Genomic DNA, 26,186 nt, shown 5'->3' on the forward strand with positions numbered 1-26,186 from the left:
CTTTCAACATTTGTATTTGTGTCACTAAACTTGTAAATTCTGCCTCATGGGATGTCTTGGAAAAAATTTTCACTTCAGGTTGTGCGGTGCTGTTGCAAACCTAGATGGTGTAAGGTAACAGTGAACTCCTGATGATGTGGAATGGGAGGTCCTCTTAACAGGCAGCCCCAACGAGGTTGAACCAAACAGAATACCTTTGTGTTGATCTGAACGTTGCAAAACAGGAGGGCCAAAGCCAAAGATAACAGCAGATAGAGGAAATGGAAGGAAAGGACTGGTGTTTAGATGGCTGTTTGGAAAACGAAAGACAGCGGGTAGGGTTAAGGAAAATGATGTTTCTCAGTCTAGAAATTTTGTCTCAAAGCACTGTTGAAGTCTTGGAATTATTATGTTCAAGAATTAGCTCCATTTAAGAATTGAAGTAACAAATTGAACATTGCTTTTTGCACCAAACTGAAGAATCACCGAAGACTCCAGGAGAACTTGGGCAGGTGGGTACACTTAAGACTCAGGAGGAGAAAATGATTTGCAAGAAAGAATAAGGAACTGAGATACCACTGAAATGGTAAGACTTTATTGTGAGTAGAAGAGAAGCGACTTTATTGTACAGGAACCTAATTCGACTCAAGGAAGATGAAAGAGGAAAAAAATGAGGTCAGTTGCTACTTTTGCACCTAAAGGTTCAAAGCACAAAGTGCTTTTGAACTACTAAAAGAGCTTATTGTATTTTCGTGTAATGTTGGCTGAAGGATAAATATTGGCTGGGACACTGGGGGATCCTCCCCGCTCTACACAGTCATTTTTACATTATCTGAGAGCAGACAAAACCTTGAATTAATAAGAACCAGGACTGTGAGAGAATACTCCCCATGTGCCTGGATGGGTGCAGCCCCAACAACGCTCAAGAAGCTTGACACCGTCCAGGACAAAGCAACCGCTTGACTGGCACCACACCCACAAGCATTCACTCCCTCCACCACCGATGCTCAGTGGCAGCAGTGTGCACTATCTACAAGAAGCACTGCAGAATTTCATCAAAGATCCTCAGACAGCACCTTCCAAATCCACGACCACTCCCATCTAGAAGGGCAAGGACAGCAGATACATGGGAACACCACCCCCTCCAAGATCGCCTCCAAGTCACTCACCATCCTGACTCAGAAATATATCGCCGTTCCTTCAGCATCACTGGGTCAAAATCCTGGAATTCCCACCCTAAGGGCATTGTGGATCAACCCAGAGCAGATGGACACCAGTGGTTCAAAAAGGCAGCTCACCCCCACCTTCTCAAGGGCAGCTATTGATGGGCAATAAGTGCTGACCAGCCGGCTATGCCCATATCCCACAAAATGAATACATTTTAAAAATAGTCCTTTCCCACTGAGTTCATGCCCACCAGGCTTCAGAACACTCGGCCTCACTGCCACCACACGCTGGCCCCCATCCTGGACTCGCCTGCCGTGACTCCATTCCCGGACTTGGCCTGCGCTCGCTCCGCTCCCGCTCCGGGCCCTGGCCGTGGCTCCGTTCCCGGACTCGGCCCGCGCTCGCTCCGGGCCCTGGCCGTGGCTCCGTTCCCAGACTCGGCCCGCGCTCGCTCTGCTCCCACTTTGGCTGCAGCTCACTTCTGGGACTCAGCACCTCCGGCTGTAACTGATCTCCTCATCAGGCTGGTCTCGGACTCCATTTTCCATTCCCCCCCGGCAGGGTATTATGGGGTAGGGGGTGGAAACAATGAAACATTGCAGCAAGAGGAAAGATAGGAAAGAAGGAGAAAAAGGAGCTGGCGAGCAGAGGAGTTCCAGCTGGAGTGTCTTACCCTGCCACCATTTTGTAGGGCCTTCTAATGGGGCAATTAAGGACTGGCAATAAATACAGTCACAAGAGTGATCTTCACTTCATCTGAAAGTCCAAGGTGGACCGTGTCTGCAGGGACTCCATGTACGTAGTGCTGGATAAGCTGTGGAAGAACATACAAACACCGTCTTCATCCAGATGGTCATCTTGTGAGGTCCTGATTCAAACTGTGCGTAGACCCTCCGTTCGCAAACACCATATACTGAGGTTTTTCCTGTCCCTGGTGCTTGAGAGGATGGGACTTGCCTCGCTGCCATGGAACACTCCAAATAGTTGGACCATTCCATGCCACATCTCCTTGGGGGAGAAATTTGAAAACAAAACAATCTTTCACTACAAGCGCATCAGGAAGTGGTCAGCACGTAGTGTCAGTGCGGCCCTGTAGGAAAAGGAGAGGGTGGATCCTGCCAGGTTGTTCCCCGAGCAGACTGTCAAAGTCATTTGGCAGGATGCCCCATCACCAGAACTTTCCTACAGGCAACAGGATGTAGCTTGGCTGGTAGTGAGAAGGTCACTGCCTGACAAAGCCTTCATGCAACTGCACGCTGACCTCGAAGAGGCTGTAGGAGGTTAGAGACTGCCACAAATCTCCTTCTGGGATGTATCTTTGCAAAGAAGGTCTTGAGAGAGATGCGAGATAATGAGAAGTGCAGATGCTGGAGAATCCAAGATAACAAAGTGGGCATTCCACTCCCGCACATCCCAGATGTCCTCGTTCTTCAAGGGCCACAACTTACCTCCCCACAGTGGTCGAGAATGCCCTCAAGCATGTCTCCCGCATTTCCCGCACCTCATCTCTCACAACCTGCCCCCACAATAATCACCAAAAGAGAATCCCCTTCATCCTCACATACCACCCCACCAACATCTGGATACAACGCATCATCCTCCGGCACTTCCGCCATCTACAATCCGACCCCACCACCCAAGATATTTTCCCATCCCCACCCTTGTCTGCCTTCCGGAGAGGCCACTCTCTCCGCGACTCCCTTGTCCGCTCCACACTCCCCTCCAACCCCACCACACCTGGCACTTTCCCCTGCAACCGCAGGAAGTTCTACACGTGCCCCCACACCTCCTCCAAGGCCCTAAGATGACTTTCCATATTAAGCAGATGTTCACCTGCACATCTGCCAATGTGGTATACTTTATCCACAGTTCCCATTGTGGCTTCCTTGACATCGGGGAAACCAAGTGGAGGCTTGGGGACCGCTTTGCAGAACACCTCAGCTCGGTTCACAACAAACAACTGCAGCTCCCAGTCGCGAACCATTTCAACTCCCCCTCCCATTCCTCAGACGACATGTCCATCATGGGCCTCCTGCAGCGCCATAATGAGGCCACCTGAAGGAACAGCAACTCATATTCTGCTTGGGAACCTGCAGCCCAATGGTATCAATGGGGGCTTCACAAGCTTCAAAATCTCCCCCTCCCCCACTGCATCACTAAACCAGCCCAGCTCGTCCCCTCCCCCCACTGCATCACAAAACCAGCCCAGCCTGTCTCTGCTTCCCTAACCTGTTCTTCCTCTCACCTATCCCCTCCTCCCACCTCTAGCCGCACCTCCATTTCCTACCTATTAACCTCATCCCGCCTCCTTGACCTGTCCATCCTCCCCAGACTGACCTATCACCTCCCCACCTATACTCTCCTCTCCACCTATCTTCTCCTCCATCCATCTTCAGTCCGCCTCCACCTCTCTCCCTGTTTATTTCAGAGCCCTCTCCCCATCCCCCTCTCTGATGAAGGGTCTATGCCCGAAATGTCAGCTTTTGTGCTCCTGAGATGCTGCTTGGCTGCTGTGTTCATCCAGCTCCACACTTTGTTATCTTGGATCCTCCAGCATCTGCAGTTCCCATTATCTCTGATCATATGTCGTCGAGGCTTTCAGTTTGCACCTATTGTTAGTGTCCACCAGTTCTGCAATAATCTTCTTGGTTTGATTGATTGTCCCACCAGTGAATCATGGGGCCGGGGAAGGGTGGGGGGGCAACTTTTCAAAAAAAGATTAGAAACTGATTCATTGACAGCAATTTGTTAGCTACTGTCAGTGTCAGTGGTAGAACACAGATTATCTTGCTGGCTTTTGAAATAGCCTTGAGGTGCCAAAAGTCATGTTCTTGAGCTTCTTGGCTGTTAAACACGAGATGTGCCGCATGCCTCGTTTCTTGCTGAAAGTGAAACCAAGACACTTTGATCTGAAGACAAAGGGTGGGAGAAATGTTCCAACGCAGAGCATTGCAAAGATGAACAGCACTGCACTTGTAAGTGTAGGACTGATGCTTCCAGTCGTCTTGATGCCTCGGCAGGTCCCTGCCTAATGCACATCAGATTGCGGTAAAAGGCTGCTTTGTAACTGAGGTCAGTGTCTGAGCACCGTCCTCTCCAAATGATTGACTTTTGAGAGGGCTCCCAAATGCTGCTATCCCTGTTTCTGTAGCTGTGGCCCCAAAGCATTTTCCCCGTGAGCTTCGCAGATCATCTCCACTTTTATTTTGTGCTCACACGAGCTTTGAACGGAAGGCACTGTGCGAAGGGGCTCAAATCTGTATTGCTTGGCAAATTGTAACAAGCGCAATGCATTCTCATCTCCAGGGGCAGCGGAGCTTTTTCACAGGCATGTTGTTCAAGGGCTTAGCTGGCTTTCAAATGCAGACTGCAATGTACAGTTGCTGATTTCTGTGTGCGTGCTTCTGCTGGGGCCAAATTCAGTTGATTGCTTCCAGACTGAATTTATTCAATTATGGCGTGGTCCCCTTTCATCTGGAGAGGCTGGAAGGTCGGAGGAGGAGGGAATACTCTTGGATTGTGAAGCTCCTCTGGGCAGAGGAGTGAGAAAAGGAGCGAAATCAAGATGGACATTACGGCATTTACCGACAGCCGTCGGTAAGATTAGGGTAAGAATCTCACCACAGAGTCGGACCACTTGATTTTTCCAGTACTGTTTGTACTTATATTAGATCTCCAGCATCTGCATTGTTTGGCTTCTATATTTGTGGTTGCCTGTCTTGTACTGTTCTAGAAATGAGGGGTTAACGTCACTGCTGTATTCAGATGGAACAACATTGAGGTACCTTGCTGCACTAAAAATGCTCCTCCCAGTGACATTTCCTTCACTTCTTGCTTTTTTTGTACTTGGCAGACTAGGTGACCAGTGTCAATAAATGTGGAGCTGGGAAAGCACGGCCCGTCAGACAGAAGAGCAGGAAAGCCAATGCTTCGGGCCAAAACCCTTTGTCAGGACTGGCTGGGCGACCATTTTGTGGAACAGCTGAGTCAAGTTGACGTCACATGACACGGCACTTCCTGTCACCCGCCATTTTCATTCTCCAACCTGCTCCCCACCCTGACCTCTCTGTCCTCGGCCTGCTTCACTGTCCCAATGCAACCAGCGTCTCATCCTTCAGTTGGCCAGTTTATAGCCCTCTGGGATAAGCCCTGGGTATCAGAACACAACGTCCGTCCATAATTTGTTTACTTGTTAACTCGATCCTGAATCCGATCCTCATCCCACTGGTCAGGGAACCAGTGAGAGACCCACTGCCTGTTTTCAGGGAAAGCCACAGAAAACCATCGGCCGGCTGGGCCATGGTGAGGCCTGCCAGTGAGATCTTGGGACCGCCCTCAGTAAATCTATGCCATGGGTGCTCACCTCTTCTGATCAGCAGCACCACAGGAGATGCTGTATCTGCTCAGGGGAAAAGCATCCAGTGGAGTCCCGGGATAGCAAAGTGACAAAGGCTCGGGCGGGGGGGGGGGGGGGGGGGGGGGAGGTGTGGAGCAGGAGGTGGGTGGTGGAGGGAGGCCAGGTACATCTCATCCCACTTCACGAGGTGTCATTCCCACCTCCAAACCTGCCTCCAGCACGAACAATTGATTTCCACCGCCCCCCACGCTGCCCTCTGTTTCTCTCTCAACACCCACCACCAGACCTCGTCGAGAATTTGCAGCATTTCCTATTTTTTTCATCTAAGGAGGAAGGGACACGCATTTATGTAGCCTCCTTCTTAACTTCAGGATGGCCCACAGTTATTCAGGCCAATGCATTTCTTAAAAAACATCAATGTAGGTGACCATTGGGATCCTGACAGGCATTCTTTTGCACAGCACTATCCCACAAGCAGGTCATCAAGATCATTTATTCCGCTGGGTGCTGGCTGTGTGATTAATATTGGCTCAGACACTGGCAGGTGCCCCCAGCTTGGAGCCATCCGAGAGGGCCTTAGCTTAATGTCTCATCTGAAAGATGTGGTACCACCAACAGTCAGGTACATCTGAAGTGATTCTTAAATCGACGATCTTCTGACTCCGAGACTAGGGAGGTGCAGAGCTGTCTGCTCATCACGTTGATAGTTCCTCAAGTGGATCTGCAACTTTCCCCTCAATCTCTCAAAGCACCAGATCAATACTGATAGCAGGGCTAGTAAAACCTATGAGCTTTGTAACCAGGTATGTTTCCGTCATTAAAATAGGATAGTTTGCATTTGCAATTCCTCCCATTAACATTGATCAACATAATAGCATTTTGAGGGCTGGATCTCAAAGATCAACACAAAAGCTCAGGCTTTCCCAAAGGACCTCACATCTGTGAAGTTATTTAAGCTCTTGGATGGGCAATTTCTGCCAGCCAGCTTGTGCAGGGCAGCAGACCAAGGACAGCACAGTGGCGAGGGCACAGACAGTCAGTCTTTTGGCTGCTATCACCAATTGGAGCTGCAGGAGGAGGAGGCGAAGAAGTTTCTCCTGCAGCAGCGTCACGAAATCTGGCATGTCAACCCCTGTGCTTCCTGTGCGAGTCTCAACTCATCACGATAAGGATCAAGGGGAGCAGCAGGCTTGTGTGAATAGATGAGGTATCTGTTGCCCTGGCGTTTCTCATGCTGTGGATTATCTAAGGGACGAGGCCGTGTGTTGAGACCATCTCCTGGGCAAATTGTCTTTGCCGGTGTGTCTTTGCTGCACTCCTGAAGGTGATGTTACACCAGCAGTCTTGTTTGAGAAGGCATTCCGAAGGCACCCTCTGTATATGATCGTGCCTGAGTACTTAATCAAGACTGAGACTGTGGAATGCTGCCCTGCCTTACATGCCTTCTTTCAGATGGAGGCCCATTCTGCCTTTTCTGCTGGGACTAATGGATGCCATTCTGAAGAAGAGCATGGGGCATTTTCCCCAGCGTTTTTTTAAATGTTTCCTCAGTCAACATTATTGTGTCAACATTATCACGGCAATGCTTGTGGGATCTTGCCATGCACAATTTGACTGCTGTACGTTACGGCTGCGATTGCACATCTGAAAGTGCTTCATTGGCTGGAAACATGTTGCAAGTGATGTAAGGCGCTATATAAATGCAAACTTTTTTCTCTCTGTTTGCTGGTGGCAGTGCAGTTAAAAAAATACACAAACACACAAGCTAATTTCACAAAACAGTCTTGAGGCACTGTACATGAAGAATCAAGATAAAATGCCATCCTCGGGTGAGAGGCTAGACAACGGGAGTTAACTGAGACGAGAGTACACTTGCAGAGTGCAAATTCCTTTTTAAAGCCAACCCAGATTTACATTTGCATCAACATTTGAGATTGAAAACTTTTGACATTGTAATTATAACCTCCCAATGGTGATGGTGCCAGAGTTCCTACACTCATGGAAAGTTATAATTCCAGGTAACAGGTTTCCACAGACAATTCTGGTTAATGTTCTATAGAAATTGTGTAAGCTATTAGAAGGTAGCATGTAAAACATCATTTTGTTCATTCTGAAGCGATGTGGGCCTGGAGCAAAACATGCAAATTCAACCATGATTAATTTCTTATTCAATATTGGTAACCAGGCAATGGAGCTTGGAAAAATCACAAACATGACCAACTCTTTAAAGGATCAAACGTGGGCTTGATGACCTCGCCTCTGCCTTTTTGGCAGTTAGACGTTGCCATATCTTTAGCCATTTTTGATCGAAGTTTGAAGCCAGGTTTGCACTGATTGGAAGAGACCACAGTAATTGGCCTCAGGACCTTTAGGTTTGGACAGGGATGAATGATGATCAGGGATGAGTGAAGAAAGTCACGCAGGATACTAACTGGAATTGTGTGTGTGTGTGTGTGTGTGTGTGTGTGTGTGTGTGTATGTCTGTGTGAGTGTGTGTTTGTGTGTGTATGTCTGTGTGTGTGTCTGTGTGAGTCTGTGTGTATGTCTGTGTGTGTGTGTGTATGTGTATGTCTGTGTATGTGTCTGTGTGAATGAATGTGTGTGTGTGTGTGTGTGTGAGTTACTGTGGGAGTGTGTGTCTGTGTGTGTGTGTGTGTGGGAGGGAGAGACAGTGTGGAAGTGTGTGTCTGTGTGTGTGAGTGCGTCTGTGTGAGTGTGTGTGTGTATGTCTGTGTCTGTGTGTGTGACCGAGTGTGTGTGTGTGTGTGTGTGTGTATCTGTGTCTGTGTGTGAGTGAGTGTGTTTGTGCCTATGTGTGTGTGTGTGTGTGTGTGTGTGTGTGTGTGTGTGTGTGTGTGGTGTGTGTACCTGTGTACGTGGCTAAACTCACTTGTATTAGCTCTCGATTGGCCTTGGACAGAGGATGTTTGACCCGATACATCAGCTTTCCTGCTCCTCTGATGCTGCTTGGCCTGCTGTGTTCATCCAGCTTCACACTGTGTTACCTACAGGGCAGTGTTTGTGCCAATCAGAACTTCTCCAGGCCAATTCAACAATTGTTTGTCTAAATGTATCCTAAATAACTCTGTGACTTGCTGCTTAATTATGGTCAAGATTGTGTTGGCTGGGAATTGGATTAGTAATGTCAGAGTGATCATGCTGGCGTCTGCCACCAACTGAGGACTTAAGTGGAATTGAAGTCCAATTTCAGGTATACAATGACAGTATTCTGACCTCACAGTATTCCCAGTTGCTTCTAACTTTCCAAAAAATTGACCTATTTGTGCTGATTCAAGTACTCGGCGCTTTTCTGCAGCTCTCCCCAGTAGACTGTCTCTGAACTGGATGTGTTTCTGATGGATGCTAATTTAGTTGTGCAGATGGTTTTGGTCACTAACAATTCCTCCCTATTGCGGTCCTCTACAACTAATTGTCTTAAATAGGAATGTGCGTACAATCATAGGGCTCACATTATCAACTTTCACTGTGACGTTGAAGAAGGAGTGAGCCATTGTGCAGTGCAGGGTTTGGACCCTGAGGAGCTGGACGGCGATAAGTTGGCCTCCATTTTGATCTCTCGAGAGGATTTGATCTCCATTCACCTTAAGCCAAGAGCGTTTGATGTAATGATGAACTGGGAACTTCAAATAATTTGGAACTAAATCCTCTATATGTCATTCCATCTTTCTCCATTTAATGATCAACAGCTGTGGGCTGCGATAGCAAGACCACCCAGAGCAAACTGTCATTGTTCATTGACAGAAATTTCTTTGCAATTTTTCTGAGCGAGCAGGAGCCACGAGTGTAGTGTTTTTAAACACGAGTTTCATTTACATTCGGAGGACAGTACCTCAAATTTGACCTAAGTAGTCTAAGTATGAACATCCCCCTTTTCTGATGAAGGGTCTAGGCCCCAGACATCAGCTTTTGTGCTCCTAAGATGCTACTTGGCCTGCTGTGTTCATCAAGCTCCACACCTTGTTATCTCAGATTCTCCAGCATCTGCAGTTCCCATTATCTCTGATAACAATTTTAGCCTCACTGCAAAGCCTCTTCCAGGGATGCCTAACCTGAAGAAATTACCCTCCTCCCTCTGGAAAAACCTCAGGGGATCTCTCTCCCACTGCAACTCTTTTGTACTCTCCTCTCCACCTATCTTCTCTATCCATCTTCGGTCCGCCTCCCCCTCTCTCCCTATTTATCTCAGAACCCTCTCCCCATCCCCCTTTTCTGATGAAGGGTCTAGGCCAGCTTTTGTGCTCCCAAGATGCGGCTTGGCCTGCTGTGTTCATCCAGCTCCACACTTTGTTATCTAAGTATGAAAACCCTACAGGTTTATGTTACACAAAATCATTTCCAGGTCACACATAGTACTAAGAAAACTGACATTGATTCCCAATATATGCCCAAGGCAGACTGGTGGCAAACTTCAATTTTAAGTAACTTACGTGTGAAACTGAAGATGAAGAAATCGTGAGGAAAGTAATGTTCTACAGCGATCTAGTGTGTATATGATGGGCTGAATGGCCTGCTCCATTATTATGGTGATACTGTGGCTCTATAAACTTGTCGAATGTTTATGAAGAACGCATAAACTGAGAAAACAACTTGGAGTGTTCCGAAATCCTGAACACACATTGTAAAAATGCAAAGTTCTGGAAAAGGGTCATTAGAAATGTTGAACAAAAACAAAGTTGCAGGAAAAGCCCAGCTAGTCTGGCAGCACCTGTGAAGGAAACAACAGAGTTAATGTTTCAGGTCCGGTGACCCTTCCCAGAACAGAACAAGGTGAGTGGCAAGTATCTTTTCTGTAGCATGGGGGATTTCAAGATTAGGGCGCATGTTTTTAAGGTGAGAGGAGAGAGGTTTAGGAAAGACATGGGGACAATTTTTTACACAGAGAGTAGTTCATGTACGGAAGGAGCTTCCAGAGGAAGTGTCGGATTGGGGTACAGTCACAATGTTTAAAAGATATTTGGATAAGTACATAAGTAAGAAAGATTTAGAGGGATATGGGCCAAGCGCAGGTAGGTGAGATTATGGTCAGCATGGACTGGTTGGACGAGGGGTCTATCACTGTGCTGTATGACTCTGAGTGGGAAACACAGAAGGCAGGAAAGGCTGTGATGATAACATGAGTGAGGGCTGTTTAAGGGGAACTTGATATACGCTGTCATGAGATGTGATGTCCATCTTGGTCAGATACATGGTTGTGTTAGAGACAATATTGGCCCTGTGTGTGTGAGGTAGCAGACAGAAGATGGTGGATCATATCTTTATGGAGCACAGAAGTTTATCGAGTTGTTTCCCACACTGCAGGGTGGCACAGTTCACTCAGGACAAAGCACTGGCCTGAGCTGCAATCCATGTCCCACAGGAGTTGCTCTGTCGCCGTGGCCTCCTGTGACAGTGAGCTGGAAGGGGATCTGCCTTCCTCTCTACCCACCAGCAGCAAGTGCCCGGAGCAGTGAGTCCTGGAGTGTGGGCCTGGGGACCAAGCTGGAACGCCACGTGATGCTGCGTGTCCTGGAGGAGCGTGTGGTATGAGCCCCAGAACACCGTATGGGGGGCTGTGAGTCCCAGAACACCGTATGGGGGGCTGTGAGTCCCAGAACACCGTACGGGGGGGTGTGAGTCCCAGAACACCGTACGGGGGCTGTGAGTCCCAGAACACCGTATGGGGGGGTGTGAGTCCCAGAACACCGTATGGGGGGCTGTGAGTCCCAGAACACCGTATGGGGGGCTGTGAGTCCCAGAACACCGTATGGGGGGCTGTGAGTCCCAGAACACCGTATGGGGGGCTGTGAGTCCCAGAACACCGTATGGGGGGCTGTGAGTCCCAGAACACCGTATGGGCGGGTGTGAGTCCCAGAACACCGTATGGGGGGCTTTGAGTCCCAGAACACCGTATGGGGGGCTGTGAGTCCCGGAACAGTGTATGGGGGGCTGTAAGTCCTGGAAATCCACATGGGGGGTGCTGAGAGTCCCAGATCCACTCATGGGGGCTGTGAGCCCTGGAAATCTACATGGGGGCTGTGAGTCCTGGAACAGCGCACGGGGTGGGGAGCTGTGAGTCCCGGAACAGCGCATGGGGAATCCAAGCCCTGGAGCAGCGCAAGAGAGATGAATCCCGGTAAAGTGTAGCTTATGTTGTTGGTGCAGAGTGCTGGTGAGGAGCAGACTGGTGTGATGCAGGATAGTTGTTAGATTTGGGCCTGGCACCACGTGCTGAGCTGCTGCTGTTTGGTACTCTTCCTGAGCTGTAATGTAAATCCTTACCTTTTAATCCTGTTTTGTACAACAACATTTTTTTTTACTCTAAGATTTGTGCCTAGGTACCTGTATCTAAGATGGCACTATTAAAAGGCAGCCATTGTAAAACCTTTTCACCGTACTCCTGTACTGGAGTAGAAGTGACAATAAAGGATATTCTATTCTGTTCTATTCTACGGATCGAGACCTCTAAGGTCCTGGATAAGAAGCAGGGAAACAGCTTTCCTTTCCTCAGGGCTGTATTTCGGTAATCACGGCTGAGAAGCACAGTATGGAGGAGCAGTTTCTGGTTGACAGCGACTGAAGTGGGGAGTAGCCGGGATTTAAAAATGGCATCAGAGGCACGAAACCCAGAGGTGCTGACTTTGTTGAACACTTTCACTGCCTCGTGGCCAATCACTTCCCCAGGCAAGGTATCATAAAGCCCTGAGTCATCAGAGGCTGGGTTCCATGGACCACAATTAATAAAACCCTTCACTGAAGATGGAGAGATTAAGCCCTTTGTGCTAACTGCAGTCATTCCCACTTTTGTCAGTCTCTGCGCATGGATTTCATCCATAGACCCAGGTCATGTTCTGGGTTCGAATCCTGCCACGACAGAGGGTGGAATTTGAATTCAATAGAAATATGGAATTAAAAATAGAATAGGCAATTGTCAATTGTTGTAAAAACCCGTCTGGTTCACTAATGTCCTTTAGGGAAGGAAACTGTCAGCCTTACCTCCCCTGGGCTACACGTGACTCGAGGCCCACAGCAATATGGTTGAGTTTTACCTGCCCTCTGGGTAATTAGGCATGGGCAACAAATGCTGCCCAGCCAGCAACATACATCCCATGAATGAATGAAAACAATGACAGCCTTTTTACCCTTGCTTGCTTATCATCAACTACGAGCTTCTTACCACCACTGTCAGCCCTGGGTGCCTAGATGAGATTAAAAGCCGACCAGGCACTTTCCTGGTCAGCCTTAGGGGTCTCGGGTCCTGCAGGGTGAATTCCACACCTCTGGCCATTCAGAGGCTGTCAGCTGTTTCGTGCCACTGAGGAGCGGTGCCCACTGCCAATACTGCAGGAGGAGGACCAGCCACCGAGCCTCAGACCCAGAAACGTGTGTGTGTGTGTCTGTGTGTGTGTGTGTGTCTGTCTGTGTGTGTATTTGAGCGTGTGTGTGAGAGAGTGTCTGTGTGTGTGTGTGTGTGTGTGTGTGTGTGTGTGTGTGTGCGTGTGTGTATTTGAGCGTGTGTGAGAGAGAGTGTGTGCGTGTATTTGAGCGTGTGTGAGAGAGAGTGTCTGTGTCTGTGTGTATGTGTGTGTTTGTCTGTGTGTGTGTGTATTTGAGCGTGTGTGTGAGAGAGTGTCTGTGTGTGTGTGTGTGTGTCTGTGTGTGTGTGTGTGTGTATTTGAGCGTGTGTGTGTGTGTGTGTGTGTGTGTGTGTGTGTGTGTGGTTGGGGGGAGGATGTCTGTCAGACTGGTGGCAGTGAGGAGTGGGAGGAAGGTCAGTGGACTGGGCAAGGCCTGGTCGTTCCTACAGGAATGGCCCTTGCTACTGGCTGTTGGCCATAAGTTGCCCATGTGGGGGTTACCCCCAACCCCATTCTCCTGGTAGCCAATCCACATGGTGTAGGCACACAATCAGCCTTGGGATGCAGCAAGACTGTCCTTGACCCTTCATGACCTGGGTAGCTGTGAGAATGGTGAGCTGTCCCCTAACCTGCCAGTCCGCTCCGCAGAGCCACTGTGCTCCACCAACCCATAACAAAATATCCATTGGAATGCTACCAGAGGGACCGCCTGGCATTGGTCGAGTTATCAGGCGTCGCACAGGTGTACCCAGCCCAAAGCAACTCCCCGTGAACCTCCTCACTGACATCTGGCGATGTGTGTTGGAATTGGGTGAGGTGTCCCACAGAACACTCATAGACCAAAAGCTGCTTTGGCACCCAATTCCAGGCCTATGGGGCAAGGGTAATGGGAACATGGGTAACCTGCCACTCGCAAGACCCTCTAAGGCACAGAGCTTACTGACTGAACAATACCACCATTCCTTCGCTGTGGCTGTCTCTGAAACAGCACGGTAAATATACCCACATTACTCAGACTGCAGGGGCTCACATAGACAGCTCACCATCAATGTCTCCAGGGCAGTTAGGGGCAAGCAACAAATGCAGGCCTAACCAGCAATCCTGTAAATAAATAAATATTTTAAATTCCCAGGAAGATGTCTGAGACCTGTAAACACATCTTTGTAATCTTCTCGGATTTACTCTGCAGTCATTGGCCTGTGAAATGCTACAGTTTGCCTTCTGGCCCCTGGAAGTCCAAGCTTCGGCTCAGGGGAGAGGGTTTTGCTTAACGTCTCTATCTGGGACTCCAGGTCTTTGCTCTTCCCGTGGCAGAGGGTTGTCAGCTTCATTTGCCCTTTAGGGATGAGCATCACTGTCTTGAGTTGAGCCTGTGAAGCTGATGGTGTTCCATGAATCACCACTGCCTGCCTGACGCTTCATGTTCTCTTTCTGCAGTTATCACACAAATAGTCACAAGCTGTTGATCTTTAGGCCCGAAGTAAGGCCTGAAGTGATTTATTAGAATCACTGACTGACATCATTACAGTGCCATCTTTATAAGCTCACTTTTCTTCTTTCCAGCTCAAACCTTGTGTGCAATGGTCCCACTTCTTACAATTTCCCCAGTCTGGACACAAATTCTTTTCTTTCAAGCATTACCATATGTAATGTTTACCCTGTCCCCTGCCTTTGATCTTTCCCCTGGCCCTTATGTCACAGTTTTTCTTGCTAATTTTTAGGCCTTGTTCAGCCCAGAATGTCTTTCAGAGTAATGCAAAGCTTCATCTGTTCTCCCTTTAAAATGCACTGGCCAATGATTGACAACTTTTGCGCATATGTATAATATTCTTGAAAGGATTGTTCTCCTCTCTCAGCAGAAATGCTCTCATGGCAGGATCTCTTATGATTAAGACAATCTCTCTAATGACATCACTTTTTAGTAGTCCAAACTCTCAGGCGTTAACACAATGTACCACCATCGTCAGATGTAGTTCAATATTCTTCTCCCCTCCACCCGCTGAGCTCTGATGTTGAACACAGTGCTCATAAGTAATACTTGTCGAGGGCTCAAATTTTGTTTTTACTTTTGCTCGCTTATCATCAACTCCCAGCTCCTCAAAGAACAATTTCTTGGCCATCTTCTCCTTCTTTCCTTTTTTTCAGGACTTCCTCAGTCGAAGGTTGCTTTGTCTGTCTTTCAGGGTGGATTTGGGTCAACCTGACCTCTCCCTGACTTGAAAATTTCTTCACTGTGACCTTTCTGTGCAATCACAGTTGCAACCGAGTTTGGAGCACTCTTTCCCAGCACCAGTAACACAAATGCTGTTCTTATTTATTCAGATTTCTTATTAAGACTAGTAGCTCTCTCACAGTTTTGCCAAACACTGAGATTAGAAGTTCCAGTTCTGTCTCAATGTTGCTTTTTTTGTTATATGCTTTAATGGCTCCTCATTCCAGTGAAAGCAAGGTTCAGCAGAAGTCAACCAGTAATGGTCAGCCACCATGGTACAGTATACAAACACATTTCTCCAAATACTATGCACAAGTGAAAGCCAGTGTTAGTTTGCTGTTAGATCAGCCTGCTATATTTATGGCATACTGTAGCATGCTAAACCCCTGTGAGCATTTCCAGCCAGAATGTTCTCACAATAGCTGCTAATGCTACACCTCTCTGGTTTATTGCAGTGGATAGAATTTGCACAAAAAACCAAGGAACTGAAATAAAGTGACAACTTGGTCAACAGTGTGAAATCCTCTGGGTAATGTATCAGAACCAATGGTGGGACATGTGTGTTTAATGATTCAATGATGGCTGCCCCGTGGGATGAACCCCAGTAGTTCCTACCAGAGGGAACCATTGTGTCTTTAGACAGTGCCTCTGATCATGGCCTGGTCACTTGTTGATGCTGGTATTTTCTTGTCTGTTCGTGAAGAGATTACCGCACTACTCAGTTAAATCAGATTACCGAAACAAACCAGACACCAATCAGCAAGTGGATTACGTGGTCTTAAATCTCTCGAGTGACTTAATTCCATACGGCGAATGCAAATTAGTGGTGACCTACTTTTGTGAGTAATTGTTTCGTTTACTAAATACCTAGGAGCTCGGCCCCTCATTTGTTCAATTCCCAGAAATGCCAACCCTGTGGGTTATTTTTGTTCTTTCTGATCCTTACAGGTTTAAAATTAAGTAAATTCATAGACTTGGAGCCAAAGTTCAGGAGAGACAATTGGACTGGTGTAGAGAAACATGGGAGAGGTTTGAGTCTGTGTTCACATTTTCTCTGTGTTGGAGGTCAGTTCAGAGAATGTTTACTAGATCAGTACCTGAATAGGCAGGCTGTTTTATGAGGAAAGCTTGAACAGGCTAGGCCTGTGTCTGCTGGAGTTTAGGAGAGTTAGAGGTGACTTGATTGAAACTTATAAGATAGAATCCCTACAGTGTGGAAGCAGGCCATTCAGCCCATCAGGTCCACACCAATGATCTGAAGAGTATCCCACTCAGATTCATCCTTCTACCCCTCCTGTGGCTAACCCACCTGGACACCACAGATCTCTGGACACTACTGCATGGTTAATCCCAACCCACACAACTTTGGACTGTGGGAGGAAACTGCAGCACCCGGAGGAAACCCACACAGACATTTGGAGAATGTGTCGATTGTGCAAAAATCAGTCACCTAAGGCTGGAACTGAACCCAGGTCCCTGACGCTCTGAGGCAGCAGGGTTAACCGCTAAGCCACCGTGCTGCTGAAGGATTTTGACGGGATAGATGAAGAGAGGATATCTCCTCTTTTGGGTCACTGTGTTTAAAAATATGGTAACACCTATTTAAATTGGTGAGTTGTTTTCCTTAGAGAGTCTTTGGAACTGTCTTCCTGAAAAGCTGATGCAAACCAAAACCTTCAATATTTCTAAGGCAGAAGTAGAGGAATTCTTGTTAAGCAAGGGTTTAGTTTATCAGGAGTTGATGGGGATGCAGATTTGAAGCTCCAATCAGATCAGCCACGATCTTATTCAATGGGGTAGTAGCTCAATGGGCTGAATGGTCTACTGCTGCATATTGTTTATGTTTTTGTATGTTCTGTGCTTGAATTGGAGAGGGGTCTGTTGCTGATGTTGAGGTGGCAAATTGAAAAGGATTTGTTTTCAGTTTTACTGCCTCTCACTGCCATCCTATCCATCAGTTGGGTTTCTGATGATGCTGCCACTTTAAAAGGTTAAGTTGTCCTTGGTTTTTTGGAGGAGAGGGTTTAGAGACAGCAGTGCCGAAGAGTCTAGGGAGTAACAGTTTAACATTGGAAAAGGAGTGCCCAGTTCTCCCAGTTCACGTTTTTGTCTAGAGATAGGTGGAACTGCAGATGCTGAAGAATCCGAGATAACAAGGTGTGGAGCTGGATGAACACAGCAGGCCGAGCAGCATCTTAGGAGCAGGATGGCTGACGTTTCGGGCTTAGACCCTGAAGGAGGTTACAACACTCAGTAAAGAATTCCCACCTGGCTTTCTCTGAAATCTCTCTGGATGTTATTCCCTCCTGCCTGTAAAAATCTGTGTTTGAATTTACCCTTTTGCCAAGACGTGTGTTTATGGGATGTTACTATATTGGAACAGTTAATTAGTTAAGTCACTGTTGAGTATTTGGTTAAGTTTTCCAATAGTTAAGCTAGTCTAAATTTCCCATTTTTTAGTTCATGTTTTAACTGTAGAGTTTAAATAAATTGCATTTTGCTGAAAGCCAAGTTGTTTGACCAGTTGCATTGCACTTGCTTCACACCTACCTTTAAAATAAAAAAAAATTAGGATCTAGGTGTTCTGCGTGTTCCAAACAGTTGAAACATCTGGACTTTTCAAAATATATTTTGAGGGAGTTTGACCTAGTCCATAACAGGTGGTAAGGAAGCTCTCTGGCAATGGACAGACCACCATTTCAGGTATCTGACATCAACCAATGTGAGCTCAAATGCCACCATTGAATTTCTGACCCCAGGTTACAAGATCTGCCCATGGCCTCTGGATTACTCCCAACCACCATAATTCCACATGTGGCCTGACCATTCACCCTAAGGAACAGTGGGTTTGCACTTTCTGTTTATCCTCCTTGTTCATGAATCTGCAGAACTGGTCATGCAAACTGCTCGACTGTTTGATTCAGGGCATTTAAACATCTGCCTTGTGATTTTATTTCTTCCCTTCCACTCATCCACCGCACCCCTCCCCCCACCACCACCCTTTCATGTCTGGAACTAATGAGCTTTGGATTCGCTCATTAAAAGCGATTTTTCAGTGTGTTTCCACTCGAGATGTACTCAGTTTAAATGGCCTCCAGAGCGAACTGCAATCCCCAGGTCAATCACACAAGAGGGCAAAAAGATGGGCTTAGTTCTAAACCTTGACTTGGGCGCAGCCTTAGTTAGATTTAAATGTGGTGAGGTTTAAAGAATGCGTGTTCCAAACAGTTGAAACATCTGGACTTTTCTTCCCTGTTTGTCGCCTGGTCATTCTTCCCAGCATTACGCCCCCCATACCCACCCACCACTGACCACCCATCCATACGCCCAGATGTCAGCAGAGTCTGAGCAGCCGAAATAAGTGTAAGGTTTAGCAAGCAAGTCGTTCTGGCAGAGGCATCTGCAACGATGCACATGTCAGGAGAAATACGAGGAGGGAAATGTCTAGTGAGACATCTGGAGCATTTGGGCCCCACCCTCAAATCCTCACCAGAACAAACCAAGGCGAATCAAGGAGGTTCTGATTTAACATTTTCAGCAAGGTTCACTCTGTACTTCAGCAGAGGGTAGGAACTGAGTTCTTACTGCAATTCAACACTGTACAGAATGTTCCTGATCATCTGAACTAGACATTTATTTGAAGGTGAGTGGACAGAAAATGTCATCATATGTTGCTGGCCTACTCTGCATCTGCCTTCTTTAATTTATAATCCCATCCATTCAATTGTGACAGCCCGCAAACAAACAATATTTCTTTTTCGAAAAACTCGAGCAACCATTTGTAACTCCCAGTAGCCCGCTGTGTCTGTCTGTAATTACCTCATTTGAAAATATTTTTCAACGTTGCCAGATGTTAGAAGTGACCTTCCTGTATCCTGCTTTGGTTTCCTTTCTGAAGATTTGTCATAAATTGTTCCTTTTTTGGTAGGTAGCACCTTGGAGCAGACTGTTGTTGCATTCTAGGGTCATTTTTTAGATTTTCTCCTTCACATAACCACTGTTACAGTCTGGTTTGCAATTCCTCTTGTAAAACTCTTGTGTACAGCTTTTGAAAATTGCATCGAACCATTTGCTGCTTTTTAAAAGAAAAAGTCTGGCAGGTTTGCTGAAAAGTGCAATGAGTGCAGCATTATGTTCTAGTCTGAGTATTTGACCTGTGAGGAGTTTCATCAGCACTATCTCTCTTTACTATTCCTCACAGCTTTTTGTGAACAAATAATGTGTTTGTAGTTAAGTGCATTCGCAAGGTTAATCTGTAATTGTTAACTATTCTCGACTTGGAACTCCTGCTAATTATCTCAGACCTTTCACGTTACTCTGATGAAATGCAGGGATAGGGTAGGGGGTTGGGTCTGGGTGGGATGCTCTTCACAGGGTTGGTGTGGACTAAATGGGCCGAATGGCCTGCTCCTAAACGGTAGGCATTCTATGATTCTGTGAAAGTGCTGCGCAAGTTCCAAAGAACAAGTCACACCAGACTTGATACATTAACTTTGTTCCTCCCTCTAAAGAGACTGCTAGACCTGCTGAGTTCCTCCTGCACTTTCTGTTCTTGTGTCAGAGGGGTATATGGAGTTGATTGGAAAATGGAACAGTACAGGCCCTTCAGCCCACAATGGTTGAGCCAAACTATTATCCTACTAAGATCAATCTACCCTTCATACCCTACATTTTACTATCCTCCATGTACCTATCTAAGAGTCGCTTAAAAGTCTCTAAAGTGTCTGACTCCGCTACCACTGCCGGCAGCGCATTCCATACACCCATCACTCTCGGTGTGATGAGCCTGCCTCTGACATCTCCCCTATGCCTTCCTCCAATCACCTTAAAATTAGGGAGGGAATTACAGCATTTAATGTTGAAACAACTGAGGGTATGCCCAACAATAGCAGAGTGTCGTCGGGAGTGGGGGCATGGGGGGGAATGGGACAGGGGGGGTAGCTGACTGCGGTGTAGGGTTAGGGCTGGGATGTGTGGTGGAAGAAGAAAACTGGGATAGTGCAAGAGGCCAGAACTGGGGGATCGCAGAGATGTCTGTGGATGGTCAGTCTGGAGCACATTAACAATGTGTGGACAGGTGAGGCCATGCAGGGATTTAAACATAAGAAATTACATGTTTAAAAGTGACAAATAGCAAATATAGATCAGTGAGCATGGAGGTAAAGTGACAGCAAGGCTTGATGCCAATCTGGGTATGGGTAACTGATCATAGAATCCCTACGGTGTGGAAACACGCCCTTTGGCCCAACAAGTCCTCACCAAGCCTTCGAGCATCCCACTCTTACCCACCTAAACTACGTATCCCTGAACACTACAGGCAATTTAGCATGGCCAATCCACCTGGCCTGAACATCTTCAGAATGTGGGAGGAAACTGGAGGAAACCCATGCAGACACTGGGAGAATGTGCAAACTCCACACAGACAGTTGCCTGAGGGAGGAATTGAACCCAGGTTCCTGGCACTGTGAGGCTGCAGTGCTAACCAATGAGCCACCGTGCCACCCCTTCTGTTTTGTTTCGCACAATATTTTGTTTCATTCCACCCCCTCGCTTGCTCCTCTTTTTACGTTACTCCTCAAAACCTTGATTTTTGACTAAGCATTCAGTCATCACTTGTAACATCTCTGCTCGTGGTGGTTGATGATCTTCTGAGTCATTTTGGGACATTTTCACTAAATAAAAGACGCTGTGTAAATGCACACTGTTGTCTGTCCCATTTCTGGACAAAACGTCTGCCATTCTCCTCTCACTAACTCAACTATCTCCCGTGCCACTGGAGAGAAAGAAGCAGCTTGCCTTTAATAAGGGGACTGATCACATCTCAGGCAAAACTTTGCATCCACGGACTTACTTCTGCACTGTCACAGGGGCAAAGGATTCAGCAGGCAGCAAGTACCTGTAAACAGCAACTTAAAAGGGTGACCAGTTAATTCGCTTTGGATGAAATTGTTTGCAACCATGCTTATTTCTGGTTCTGAGGCTGGAAAATGTGTTCCTCCAAGGATTAAGTCCTGGGACAACTCAGAGAAGCAGTTTGCAGTTGGAAATACAAATGCAAAACTCGGGAGCAGAATTCCTGTGTAGCAAATGCAGAAATCCAAAAGCACACCAAACTTTGTTGGCCAGGTCGCTGGGAGAGCCTTGATCTGCTTTTCAAAGGCTTATCGATAGCTAACCACAATGTATCATAAATTCAGGTATGGGTAGGCACTGTTTGAACAACCTCTTCAACAGCTCTGACATAGTGGTCTCTTAAAGGATTCTGCCTCCTGCTTTTTTAGTAACGGTGTTTTCATATACTAACATCTATATTCCACGAATTTGTTTTATATTAACCTGGTTATGGCATGATAACCCTGTTTTATGTGATTTTGAATGAGGCATAAATATTGACCAGGACTGGAGACAGCACACACGTTCTGCCTGAGATATTGCCCTGGGATCTCTTATGTTAGCTCAAACTTGTGATTTTGTTTCAAAATCTCATCCAGAAGACAGCGCCCCCAGAAGTTCCCCAGTTCTGCACTGGAGTGTTCATCTTGGCTGATGATGTGCTTCCAGCCCTAAGTGATTCTTGAACCCAGGACCTTGCAGTTCAGAGGGCAAGAGTGCTTCAAACTGTGATATAACTGAGAAGGAACTAACCCTTCCATTCCTAGCCTGGAATACAGGTCACAGCAGTGAGAGCGTCGGGTCCTGATCATCAGAGATGCCATAACGAGATTTGCAACAAAGTTGCCAACAAGATTCCACATTTTAAGAAAAAGAACTTTCATTCGCAGAACTCATTTCACTATCTCAGGACCGTGAGTACAGTGTTGTGTCCTGTATCTAAGGAAGCATATACCACCAGACTGATCTTCAGTATGGAGGGACTGTCTCATGAGGAGAGGTTGAATGGATTGGGCCTGCACTCATTGGAATTTAGAAGAATGAGAGTATTGAAACATGCGAGATTCTTAGAGGCCTTGGCAGGGTTGATGTGGAAAGGTTGTCTTCCTTGAGGGACAGACTAGGACCAGAGGGTCATACATTTAAGACAGAGATGAGGAGGAATTTCTTTCTCTGGGGTGGGGGGGTGGGGTGGAGTTGAATCTGTGGAATTCTTTACATCTGTTGAGGCTAGTTCATTAAGTCTGTAAGCTAGGCAGATTTTCAAACAATAAAGGAATCAACGTTATGGGGAAAAGGCAGGAAAGTGGAGTTCAGCCATGGTCTCATTGAATGGCAGGGCAGACTCAGTGGGCTTAATGGCCTACTTTTGATCCTATGTCTTGTGCTGTAATGGATTTCTAAAGCTTACTTTGTGGAGTACAATTGAAATTGTAACATAATGTGCATCAGAAAACAATTAAAACAATGTCCCATCAGTAGCCAAGACCAGATAATGTTCATTGAGGGAGAAACATTGGTCAGAACACTGGGAAGAACTCTTCCCTCTAGTTTACTCCATTTCAAAGTTGATAGAGATTAAGTGAGTTTTCTTGTTGAAATTGGATTTGGGATTGCCTGAAAGGTAGCAAGCAACAAGTTATTTTAAGGTGGAACTTGTCAGGGTGCATGTTTTAAGTGGGAGTCTCCTAGGGGTCAGTTACATCTCTCAGTACTGCTCTGGAGTGTGAACCAAGCTCCAATATCCTCGAGTAGAACTTAAAACTGTGCGATTCGGATGAGACTTGTTTTTTCTACGCACTCGTGGGATCTGAGCATCACGAGCTGAACCGGCATTTATTGCATATTGCTAAGTGTCCCAGAGAAGGTGATGTTGTTCTCACTTCTTGACCTGCTGCAGAGCTGATTAAAGGCCCCTGCAATGCCGCTAGGGAGGATTTTAACCCAGTGACACTGAAGGAACGGCAATATATTTCCAAGTCAGGATGGCGAGTGGCTTGGTGGGGAACTTTCAGGGAATGGCGTTCCCATGTATCTGCTGCCTTTGTCCTTCTCGAAAGTAGTGGTTGCGTTGTTTAAGGAGCCTTGATAAATTTCTGCAGTCATCTTATCAATGGTACACATGTTTGCTATAGAGCATCGATCGTAGAGGAAGTGGGTCCTTGTGGATGTGGGGCCAGTCAAACAGGCTGCTTTGTCCTGGATGGTGTCAAGCTTTGTGAGTGTTGTTGGAACTGCACTCATTCACACAAGTGGGGAGTATTCCATCACACTCTTGACTTGTTCTTGGAGATGGTGAACAGGCTTTGGGGAGTCAGGAGACGAGTTAATTACTGCAGGATTCTTTATTGATGACTTATTCCTGCAGACACTGTATTTATATGATGCATCTAATTCAGCTTCTGGTTAATGGTTACCCCAGGAGGTTGATAATCGGGGATTCAGCAATGCCGGTACCTTTGAAATCATCTAGTTAAACAGTGGTTAAATTCTCGTTTGCTGGAGATGGTCATTGACTGACTTTTGTATGGTGCAAATTTCACTTGCCGGTTGTCAGCCCCAAGCCTGGATATTAAAACCAAAACAACTGCGGATGCTGTAAATCAGGAACAAAAACAAAGTTGCTGGAAAAGCTCAGCAGTCCTGGCAGCATCTGTGGAGGAGAAAACAGAGTTAACGTTTTGGGTCCGGTGACCCTTCCTCAGACCCGGGTTCAAGCCTGGATATTATCTAGATCTCGTTGCATTTGAACACGGACTGCTTCAGTGCGTGAGGAGTCCTGAATGGTGCGGAGTATTGTGCAAATGTTGATGAGCATCCTCACGTCTGACCTTAATGATGGAGGGAAGGTCATTGAAGGGGTTGTTGATGGTTGGGCCGAGGACACTACTCTCATGAGCTCCTGCAGAGATGTTTTGAAGCTGAGACCAGTGACCTCCAACAACCACAGCCATTTTCCTATGTGCCAGGTATATTAACTGAGCTCAGCTGATAAGATGTATTACACACCCTGCACTGTCCAGGTCAATGTTGTCCAATATGTTTGCCGTTCACCACAGACACACAATGAATTTTTCTTTATTAGGTGAGATTTTAAACAGATGGACATTAGGACCCTGTGGCAGCCTGTCTAACTGAGGACGCAGTTCCCCAGACTGTATTGCACAATTACCCATCAAAAGCAAGAAGTAAATTCTACAGTGAAAACAGCCGTTAAAGTTAGGACATAGCACATAGAACATTACAGCACAGTACAGGCCCTTCGGCCCTCGATGTTGTGCCGACCTGTCATACCGATCTCAAGCCCATCTAACCTACACTATTCCATGTACGTCCATATGCCTGTCCAATGACGACTTAAATGTACCTAAAGTTGGCGAATCTACTACCGTTGCAGGCAAAGCGTTCCATTCCCTTACTAATCTCTGAGTAAAGAAACTACCTCTGACATCTGTCCTATATCTTTCACCCCTCAATTGAAAGCTATGCCCCCTCGTGCTCGCCGTCACCATCCTAGGAAAAAGGCTCTCCCTATCCACCCTATCTAACCCTCTGATTATTTAATATCTTTCAATTAAGTCACCTCTCAACCTTCTTCTCACTAATGAAAACAGCCTCAAGTCCCTCAGCCTTTCCTTGTAAGACCTTCCCTCCATACCAGGCAACATCCTAGTAAATCTCCTCTGCACCCTTTCCAAAGCTTCCACATCCTTCTTATAATGCGGTGACCAGAACTGTACACAATACTCCAAGTGCAGCCGCACCAGAGTTTTGTACAGCTTCACCATAACCTCTTGGTTCCGGAAGTTGTAGAAAAGTTGTAAGGATTTGAAAGGGTTAATACTGAGGAGTGCCTAACGCACCACCCACAGTGATGATGTTTCTGGATTTGTGGGCAGAGTAAGTTTTAGATCTCGAATGAGTGTGACCTAACATCTGGATCATCTACACAGTCTGTGCAGTAGTGTCGTGTAATATCAATGTAACCCACAATGAGTCACCAACAGCAGTAATCTACTTGTTGTTCAATACGAAACCCTCATTTGTTTCTCTAGTATATAGTTTACCTCTGCCACACTAAACAGGCAGGCCCTGTAACTCCTTACACAGAGAGGATGATGGCAGCAAACCTGCTACATAGAATCCCTACAGTGTGAAAACAGGCCATTCAGCCCATTGAGTCCACACTGCCCCTCCAAATAGCATCCCACCCACACTTCTACAAGCCTGCATTTTCCCATGGCTCATCCACCTTACTTGCATATCCCCGGATACTATGGGCAATTTCGTATGGCCAATCCATCCTGCACACCTTAGGACTGTGGGAGGAAACCAGAGCCCCCAGATGAAACCCAAGCAGACAGGGGGAGAATGTGCAAACTCCACACAGATGGTCACCTGAGGCTGGATCTAAACCCGGGTCCCTGGCGCTGTGAGGTAGCAGTGCCAACCTTTGAATGACCGTGCTGCCCTGCATGGTGAGGTGCTGACTCAGTGTGACTGTCTCTACAACACTGTCTCTAAAACAACCTACAGCCCAGATCTGTCAAGGTTAGTGGTGAAGAGGATTGAAGGAAGCCGGGACCCTTCTTCAGAAAATTTTCAGACCCTTCTTAAGAATGGTCCCAACCCGAAACATCAGCTTTCCTGCTCCTCTGATGCTGCCTGACCTCCTGTGTTCTCCAGCTCCACACTGTGTTATCTCTGACTCCAGCCTCGGCAGTTCTTACTATCTCTTTGAAGGACGTTGAAGCTGTTTGAAACATTTAAATTGCAACACGAAAGCTTGATGCTGTGAAGTAGTGAGCTACCGTTACAACATGATTGTTTGATAGATCTGCTGTCACAGAGCAGTGGTCTCATTCAGTGCTGTTCCTCAATTCCATTGCAAAGTTCACCACAACACTGGTAAAGGTTTTATATCACATGGTGAGTATAGTGACCTTATCACTGCCAACAGTGAAACGCAATTGGACAACACTGGTTTAATTGTCCCACTCCGATTGGCTGATAATAGGTAGCAGTGATCCCTACTCTGTTATCAAATCTTTGGGAGAAATTGTTTTTGGTGTTATGCTTTCCTTTAGGAGACACATTTTGTGAAGAATTGTCAGAGTAACAAAAATGCAAAAGAGCTAATTAAAAAGCAAACGTGAAAAGTAATTGACCGATGCATGAGAGTGAGCACGCTCTCAGTAGATTCTGAGCAGGCCTTTATTAATGT

General features: G+C 46.7%; 1 protein-coding gene across 3 annotated transcripts in view; it reads left to right on the forward strand.

Annotated features, from left to right (window-relative positions):
* The window catches only part of rassf8b (Ras association domain family member 8b), a 99,198-nt gene that overhangs the window by 16,136 nt on the left and 56,876 nt on the right, over window positions 1–26,186 (forward strand). The window contains exon 1 of one of the 3 annotated variants that reach the window (XM_048554614.2): window positions 4,245–4,754. The exons of 1 other annotated variant lie outside the window; for it this stretch is intronic. The gene's annotated coding sequence lies outside the window, so the exon portion shown is untranslated. Of the gene's footprint in view, window positions 1–4,244; window positions 4,755–18,632; window positions 18,714–26,186 lie in introns of those variants that run through there. One more of the 3 variants, XM_048554615.2, reaches the window with a different exon arrangement.

The sequence above is a fragment of the Stegostoma tigrinum genome, chromosome 25, assembly GCF_030684315.1.
Source record: "Stegostoma tigrinum isolate sSteTig4 chromosome 25, sSteTig4.hap1, whole genome shotgun sequence".
Classification (NCBI taxonomy): domain Eukaryota; kingdom Metazoa; phylum Chordata; class Chondrichthyes; order Orectolobiformes; family Stegostomatidae; genus Stegostoma; species Stegostoma tigrinum.